General features: G+C 41.2%; 1 non-coding gene across 1 annotated transcript; it reads right to left on the bottom strand.

Moving 5' to 3' along the window:
- Positions 1–5,118: 5,118 nt before the first annotated feature.
- TRNAI-UAU (transfer RNA isoleucine (anticodon UAU)) lies at positions 5,119–5,190 on the bottom strand. Its single transcript has one exon. It is a non-coding gene; the product is annotated as a tRNA-Ile (tRNA).
- Positions 5,191–9,658: the final 4,468 nt, after the last annotated feature.

Raw genomic sequence — 9,658 nt, 5'->3', positions numbered from 1 at the left:
CAACTGTAGGGCTACAGGCTCCCCATTTGTGATCTACATGCTTTCCTGTTATTGTAGCAATACCTGCACTTAAAGTTGAAATACATTTCTGCTAGATTAAGATTCAAGCATAGTCTTGACTGCTTTGCTAAGCCAGTATGGCCAGCAGATTCAGAGCATCAGGTTTAACTGGTAGCTCCTTTTAACAGCAGTGCTCACCAACAGTCAGATGCTTTGTTTTGTGATACCACCAATATTATTTTCAAATCTCACTGCTAGTAATAAGCATAGATTAGCAATCTGGCTCAGAATTTCAGCAAAAGATCCAAGGAATCTGCCCAACCCCTTTGCATTTTTCCTGGCCTCAGAGCATGTTCATTAATCACAGCAGTGGATGTTTTGTCACAGTGGGAAATAAAATACAGTCCTCTGGATCCAACTCAAGTACCTGGCAGATGTAGAATATAGGATGCCACATTGCATACGGATGGGAAACTGCACAACACTCTTTTGTAACTTTGGTAATTAAATGTGGGAGGAGGCGGCGGCTCTGGTCTCCAATTTTCATACCAAGATAGTCATATCTATAAATTTGATTGCCAAGGAGCAACCAAAGCAAGGGACAAAAGAAATTAACACAGCAGGTAGTGCATAGAAGACCAATTTGTTCATATCATCTAGGTTTCGAACAGTTACAATGAGTATATATTTGTCTGCAAGCCAGCCAACAGTTGCAGTGCATTTGTTTCTATTTTCAGGAAAACTGAAAACAACTGGGAAAGATCAGCATCCACTTTTGCTAAGGATGACAGCTCTTATTGATTGTAGTAGAACCCAGACTGAAATAGATGCTACAGAAAAATCAACACAGTACAATCCTATAGAAGTCTACTGAGAAGTAAGCCCCACTGAGTTCAATACTCCACGATAATTGAGTTGAGGATTGCAGCCTTACAGCACCATCCTAACCATGTCTGCTCAGGCATAGTTCATGTTTGTTTGTTTGTTTATTATTTGATTTATATCCTGCCCTTCCTCCCAGCAGGAGCTGAGGGAGGCTTTTGAATTGTTGAATTCAATACAGCTTGCTCCAAGGTAAATGGGGTTAGGACTGCATCCTTAATTTGTCTGGCAAGCTGCTCCTGAGTACCCATGTACCTAAACAATAATAGCCATTCGAAAATTGCTGGACAAACTCAGAGCTTGGAAGTAATTCATTACAAGTAACGAATTACTTGTAATTCATTACTTTTTTGGGGAACGAGTGGGTAATTCCTTTACAATTTGATTGTAATAGAACTAGGAGTAATTTTATTACTTTTGTGGAGTAATTGTAATGTTTCAAGCATTACTTGGGGGGGAAGTCTATTCTATTTGTTTGCTGCTTTTCCATACAAATGTACCCAAAGTTGCTCTCAACACAAAAGAAAAAATGCATATCAATATAACATTACAATAACAGTCCAATGACTATTCAAACACAATAAACAATCCAAACAAAGAATTCAGGACCTTCCTTCAGGAAATGCATCTCTCCTGATAGGAGAAAGGTAGACTGTGTAAAGAATGGCTAGGAGAAGTCTATGCTAGCTGGTCATCTGAGAAGTCCTAGGGGATAGCTGTACTGTTCCACAAGAAAGCCCCTTTCTCAGTTCTGCATGTGGTAGCAGACCAGGATGACTGGTATCTCATTCACACTGTAAAGGTACAGGTGGAATTGTATGCCTTGGTAAACATCTACAGACCCAATGCAGATGTCCCAGTGGGCAAAGAAACCAAGAACCATCCCTGAAAGCTGTGGTTCCATGCTGCCCTTGATCTTGACTTTGTCCAACCATAATTTACCTTGCTCATCTACCCTCCAGTCCACTGCCCCCATGAAAACAACAGGACATGAGTTGTACAATTTCAGTTTGTTTGTTTGTTTATTAGATTTATATCCCGCCCTTTCTCCCAGTAGGAGCCCAGGGCGGCAATTTTTATTCATTTATCATATACATTTTTATTTAGTTTCAAAAAGATACAAAAACTCATAATGTAATAACCTCACAAATACCCCCCCAGCACTTGATATCACAAGTAAGTATCTCCCAGAAAAGGCATCACAGTCTCTCTGCTCACTCTCCATCATTTCAGCTGCATCTCCCTGGAGCTGCAGAGAAGGCAAAGTAAATGTTCAGGATATTATTAAGAGAGGGTAGTCTCAGCTTCCTGTCTGAAGACCCACACATTTCTGTGCTCACCTCACCCCCGGCAACCAGTTACAACAGAAGAATGCTAATTCTCTTCCTCTTCTCCACCTACCTTCTGAATCATACAGATGCAGCATTGGATCCTCTGAGTGCTACTGGGATCACCACAGAATGGGGCTAGAATGAAATGCTATTCAGATGACACTTGAAAGAATTTATTTGGTCTATGCACAGCACTGGCATTGTTGGTGCAATGTCTGGTGTCAAAATATGGTCTACCTGTATAAAATTTATCATCTGGGAACTGACCACTCCATTTTGGCTTATGTACCTAGGATTTTACGTGCAGATAATAACATCACCCCAAGGGTGACCAGGAAATATGGGGGCTTATTTAGCAAGTTGGCTCCATTCATAGAATTAGATCAGAAATTTCCAGTATCATCTGAATCAATCCCATAGATATAAATCATGGGGGGGAGGGACACATGAACAGAATTATGTTACCGGGATTCCCTAGTGGTGTAAAAAAATATTCTCTTTTGAAGCAGAATGTCACACATTACTGAAAATGGTAATATTACTCCTGCATTAGGGACTAACATTTCATGGGTTCCCTACCTCTTACTTAGCAAACTTTAGAAGTCTATCAGGCATCCTGAGGTCCCCAGTTCTAAGAAATCCTTACATAGATTTTGAATCTAGCCTTTTAAATAGCCAGCTTCCTTCCTAGTCTGAACAGGCTGCTTGTGAACAAGCAGCTTAAGAATCACCATAATGTGTGGATCTCCCTGATGCATTTTCAGAGCACTGATTTATTTTTTAGTATGCTCATAATTACAGAAAGAATATAGTCCTATATTCAAACATTGCATTTCAGTTCTTTGTGCCAAAATTATGCTGGGAGTTTACTGGGCAGACTATATCTAACCAAGCTGTATTTGGAAAGTATTCTCTAAGATGTTTAACCAGTTGTAGTAAGAGCCTCAGGCTTCATGACTCGTGTGAAACAATAGTTTCCCACTGATACCGCCATGCCACAAAGCTATTATTTTGTATTTCCTTTAGTTATTTATTTTACAATATTTGCATTTCAAAATGGAAATGGACTGCCTTCAAGTCGATCCAATCAAGGACAATTTCCATTGCTCCAGATACTTAGAAGTATTGGCAAAACATAGCAGGAAGGACAGAGAGTATCTGACTGGGTAATATTGCTGCAGAAAAGTGCTGAAATCTGAAGGGTGCCCTAAATCAAAGTAGTGGCCATGTTGGCCCAGGAGTCAACTAAGCAAGAGCAAGTTAAGCTCTTAACTGGCATAGACCTTGATAATATTTTAAATTAAAAAGGGTGGTTTCTTCATTTTGCCTACCCTTCCATACTGAGGGAGAAGTAAATGGCTTTCAAGGGGGGGAAATCCTCCTAAAAGGAGCACAGGGTAGCAAATATTTATTTATTTATCTGTTTATTTATTTATTAGCTTTAGATCTTGCCCTTTCTTCCAATAGGAGCCCAGGGTGGCAAAACAATATAATTAAACAGATAAACATTCACAACATTTAAAAACATCAGCACATAAACAGATTTAAAACCAGCACACATTAAAACTTGCTATACTTAGCAATACACTAAACAAAATCTGTTCATTCTTTGGACTACCTTTAGCACAGCGTTCTTCAACTTTGAGTCCCCATCATGGCTGGGGATAATGGGGGTCACAGTCCAACAATTTTTGGGGACTCCAGATTGAAGAACTCTATTTTAGCATGCCATCTGTCTTTCTAATGGCCTCTCTTATTGTTAAAATGGGATTTGAAAATACATCTCTCACATTAAATCTAACATGTAATGGGGTGGATCACACGCTCAGTGGATTCCTCCTCCCCTTTTATTATGATTCTGAGAGACAAACTAGCATGCTGAGAAAGTGGACTGTCCAATGGGTCTGTGTCAAGAGGTGGTACAGCTCACATTTAGAGAAGGTTGGCTTTGCCAAAGCTTTTCAGATTAATGCGGAATTTACCTGAGCTCTCCTCCCCAGAGTCAAAAGCCTGGCTCATTTTTTCCATTAATAGGAAAATGCTAAAACTTGCTCTTCCCAGCCCCCATCAGTCCCCCCCCAAACACCCTCCCCCTTCACTTACCTTCCAAGCATGGGAGCAGTGGGACTACCGCCAACCAGGAGGACGTGGCAAGGTTTTTTAAGGGTGTTTTTTCTTCTTCCCATTCCTGAAGCACTGATTGGCAGCTTGTGGGGAAGCAAATTCTGAAGGATGATGGGATGTAAAGTTCTCCCTAGGGCTGCAGTGGCCACTAGGATTTGCTCCCCCATGAGCAAATTGGCATGTCTGGTCAAAGGAGGGGAACTCCCCTGAAAACTGCCAGCCTACTTAGAAGAGGAGGGTTTGGTGTGGGGATTGCTGACAGGAAGGGCAGATAGGAACGGCAGGAGCTGCCAGGAACAGATGAGTGGGAGACAGACATTTTCTTCCACCTCAGATTTTATCAAAGCTAGAGGATTGTTTTATGGCCTGTTAAATCTTCCCTGCCTTGAAGGTGGACTTGAAATTGGTGATGATTGTGAACTTTTCGGGGGGGGGGAATACCCCATTCATAGAGCAAGCAGTAGGTCCTAAATTACATTCCTAGCATCTACAGTGAAAAAGATCAGGTAGAAGGTGATGCAAAAGACCTTTGCCTAAGATCCTGGAGAGCTTTTGCCTGTCAGAACAAACTATGCTAGGCTAGTTTGACAGTCTAAACTGACATTAGGCAGCCTACTATGTTCTTCACCAAGATCTGACCAAAGAGTAACACTTTCGGGTACCAAGGAATATAGGAGGCAGCCATATACTGAGTGATGCCATTAGTCCATCTAGTTCAGTATTGTCTGTACAGACTGGCAGCTCTCCAGGATTTCAGAGAAGGGTCTTGTACAGCCCTACCTGAACATGCCAGGGATTGAACCTGGGACATTCTGCGCATAAAGCAGATGTTCTACCACTGAGCTACATCCTCTGGGTAGGTAGAGAGACCAGCAGAGATGACTTTTGTTGGCCAGAGCAGACCAATTGATAATGCCCAACACGTTTAAATGCTTCTGAGTCAAGCTCATTCTTTGATCGTGGCATTGTCTCCCTAACATGGCAGAAGCTAGGTTTGACAGGCTCATCAATATGTACCAAACTTAGGATGGAGCCACTCACCTCACATTTTTTAAGCATCTCATGTGAATAGGCCCCCACAGACTGCTGACATCTTGAAAACTGTGTCTCATTGCATATGACAGAAAGGCTGCAGTGAAAAAAATAATAAAGCATGCACACAAAAATGTTGGATGTAGCTTCTGAGACCTCGTGTATATAACTAGTGTCCATATTGATAAGTAACATTTTTATTAAAAGCAGCAATTATGAGTTACTGTGCTACAGCAGAATTTACAACCTGAATTTGCTGTAAAGCCCCTTCCTTCCGAAGACTTGCTGTTCACAGCCAGCCTAAGGCACCCTTTTGAACAGCACTGAATGGCACTAGAAAATAAACAGCATGAACTCACAAGCTTTTAAAACTCCAGTAAAATGGTACCTGAAGCATCATCCAGTTTATTTCCTAGATTTAATTTAAAGCCTTGTAATCTGATGCAATAAATAGAGGATTATTTTTAAGCTCTACAAACCTTACAAAATATTGGGGGTGGAATCAAGCAGAGACAGGCACAATTATGAGATTGGTTCTCAGGTTTTCTTTAAAAAAAACCCCAGTAAATATCAATGGGAGTTTTTAATTGAGCCGTTAAAAATTGAGCCGTTGATTGTCTCAGCTTATGCTTTCTAACAATTTCATAGAGCAAATATATGACCTTCTTCTGTAGGAAAATACAACAACTCACCTCATCTTGTAGAAGGGACCAGCACACGTTACAGTAACATGATGATACAACCAAAAATAGCCTCTCTGTGGTAATCATCCTTGCTAGTAATTGTAGAATTATCTGCTCCCTGGATCAGAAATCCTTCCTGACAAGATCATCGGTTGCACTTTAGGGCAGGAGAGGACCTCTGTGAATGAGTGCATGCAAATAGTGCCAGGTTCAATCCCTGCCAATCACCAGTTTTAAAAAAGGAACAGCTAATGGGGAAGACCTCTGTGTAAGACCTTGGAAAGCCACTGTCCATCATAGTAGTCAGTGCTAGGCTAGATAGAGAAATACTCTGACCTGGTATGAGAGAGCTTTCCATGAACCATCTGTGTAGAAGGGCCACAGCTCAGTGGTAGAGCATCTGCTTTGCATGCATCTCCGGGAAGGGCTAGGAGAGATCCTTCTGAATATCTGGAGAACCGCTGGCAGTCATTGTAGACAATACTGATGGGCTATGGGGTTGGCTGGATGGCCCTCCATGGCGCAGAGTGGTAAGCGGCGGTAACACAGCCGAAGCTCTGCTCACGGCCGGAGTTCGATTCCAATGGAAGGAGGAAGTCAAATCTCCAGTAAAAGGGGTTGAGGTCCACTCAGCCTTCCATCCATCCATGGTCGGTAAAATGAGTACCCAGCATATGCTGGGAGGTAAAGAAAGGCCGGGGAAGGAACTGGCAATCCCACCCCATATATACGGCCTGCCTAGTAAACATCACAAGACGTCACCCTAAGAGTTGGAAACAACTCGCACTATAAGTGCGGGAACACCTTTACCTTTTTTATGGGGTTGACTCAATATAAACTAGCATCCTATGTTCCTAGATAATTCAGACCAAACCACAAGGGAAGTTAATAGGCATGCCTGAATGAGATGCTAAGCACATATTGCAATTCTATTTTTTAGCCTTATACTTCAGTTACCTGCAAGGAGCTCAAAGGGTAATCAATGCAGACAAACAAACAACCCTGCCCAACCATTTCCACCATGAGATGGACACACTGTGCACAATAGTGGTACAGCTCCATTGTAAATGATCTAAAAGAAGGGAGCAGATGGGTACTCAGAACTAGATTTTGAGACTGGAACCAAGTAAATGTGATCCCCTGCCCACCCAATACATTGGGGATATTTAATTGCTTCACTTAGCTTATCTAGTATCTCAGGAATTCTCCCAGCTTTCTCAGCAGACTCAGTTTAAGGACCAAACATGTGCCCTTAACTATGTAGTTAATTGCAGGTTTTCCTCACCTTACCCCCAAAATGAATTGTCAGTGCAAGACTGTCTTAACTAATTTTAATAATTGTATTTTATATTGTTCTAACCCACCCTGGAAACTTATAGTGAAGGGTGGGTAAGAAATCCAATAAATAATAACTATCATTATTATTGCATTACTGTATGGGTTTCAAGAAGACTAAAATGTCTCTCTTCATAGGGTTTTGAAAACCAACACCCAGTATTTGATTCACATAGAAATGTGTTCGTATGGAGAACATCTTATATATATATATATATATATATATATATATTGAACCTTATAAAGGATAAGTGTTTAATGTACAGTTCCTATTGCAGTTGTGAGTGATTTGCTGTTGTTATTTTTTTCACTGATCTTTTTTCCTAAATGAAAAGAATTTACCAATAAATTTTGGTTGGTGACCCAGAATGTTTTTGATGTGTAAAATTTCTGCATGTAATTAATTCCCAAAGAAGTTTTCCATTTAGTTATGATGCCCTAAAATTTTTGATATGCTTTGGATCAACAAATAGTACCTTTCTTTGTCAAAGGAGGTGGCAAAAGCATCACCATCGGTCTCTGGACACTTTTTGGACCACATACTAAGAAAGTAGTATGATCTATTAAGGGTTAGGATATCCTGTTTTTTCAGCCAGAAATTTAAATAACAATGACTGTAAAACTATAAGATGAGCTTTTATCAGAGCCAGCTGTGCCTCACACTTTGGAGAAACACTGCTCTAGAAAAACTGGTTGCTCCCACACTTACTCCTTTTCAGTTTGTATTTTCTGTTCACATTTCTTATGGGAACTTCAGCACTGTGAAATCTTATTGAGGTTAGTGGAGTAGCCACATTTATTTGGATCTCAACAGATTTTCTCTCTGTCGATTTTATACATACAGTATATAGTCCAGGAGGGTGGGGGTGCATTTGTTTCCTTTTTTTCCCTATGTAATTGTAGCATTTTCCTATTTCAGCAACATTGTATTTTTTATGAGGGTGGGCTGGAAATTTCCCTTATTTAGTTTAACTGTCCCACATTCTTGTCTGTATGACTTTAAAGCATAGAGTGTTGGAATCCCAACTCTGTTTTCAAACCCAATTCAAGCCATGTACAGTTTCTCTCACATTCTGGCCAGGTGGTTAGCACAGAGATTTTCCAGCATTAGCATTCAACTCAGTTAGTCTTACAACGCAGATGAGAGAGCCTTGGTCACAGACTAACCTTTCATAACCTCTCCCCCTTGCACTGTCCTTCTCTGCTAATCACTCCACCATCAGTCCCTGAAAAACAATCTTACATAATCTGTAGCAGGCAAAGGGAAGTGTAAGCAATTCTTGTCTGCCACCCTACTGCTCTCATCCAGTTACAAAGCAAAATGTAAATGCTAAATGCACACTTGGAGCAATTCGTTTAAACATATTTGCGACTGAAATGGCAAGTGCTTACAACATCCTTGGGTGCCAGACGAAGAGAACAGCTATTATCTAAACATATTTGGGACAAAAATGGCAAATTCTATAGCATCCTTGGGTATCAGATAAGGAGATCAGCTCAATACTGCATTGCTTACACAGAATCAAGGTCAAATTTTAGCTATGACATGTAGTACAGGCAGATCTATTCAGAAAGTTTCATATATGACAGCATTATCAAACTGGGGAAGTGAGAGAAACATTAGCCCCTTGCATAGTCCTACATTATGCTGACATTCACATTTCAAAGAATATTGCTAGACCTTCACAAGAATGGCACTGAAACTGTGGTGTGTGCTGTTTTTTCGCCTTTCTTTAAAGAATAATTGTGTCATTCATTATTTGCCAAGTGCATGCTGCATTACAATTTTATCACATTCGAATACATGCTTCTTTCTTATAGAAAAGGAAGAAGATGCTATATATTCTAACTCCAGATTTGTTCTGAAGGGGTACTGTCAGAGTCCAGCCCTTCCCAGACCTCAAACCGGAGGTCTCCTCAGATGCAGAGCAAGGGAGGCAGGGCTCGCCAGCAGATCTCCAAACTGCTAATGATCCTGACGACCATTGGATCTGAACATCCCTGCCCCAGGACTGGAGGGCTCCACACCAGCTGCCTGGGTTCCTGACTAACTCTCAGGCCTCCTCCAACCCCTGCAATCTCCCCCAGAGCCATGGGAGCAAAGAAGATGGCAAATCAGGCAAGACCTTCAGTTAGTGCCTGGCCACCTGCCCATGAGGATACTTGGGAGGAGGAATAAGCACATGGAAATACCTGCTTTGGTCAAGACCCAGCTGAAAGTCAGGAAGCGGTGGAGCCTCCAGCTCCTATATAAGCTACCAGTCTGAGCTG

Source organism: Rhineura floridana, chromosome 1, assembly GCF_030035675.1.
Source record: "Rhineura floridana isolate rRhiFlo1 chromosome 1, rRhiFlo1.hap2, whole genome shotgun sequence".
Taxonomy (NCBI): domain Eukaryota; kingdom Metazoa; phylum Chordata; class Lepidosauria; order Squamata; family Rhineuridae; genus Rhineura; species Rhineura floridana.
This window is presented reverse-complemented; position numbering and strand designations above follow the sequence as displayed.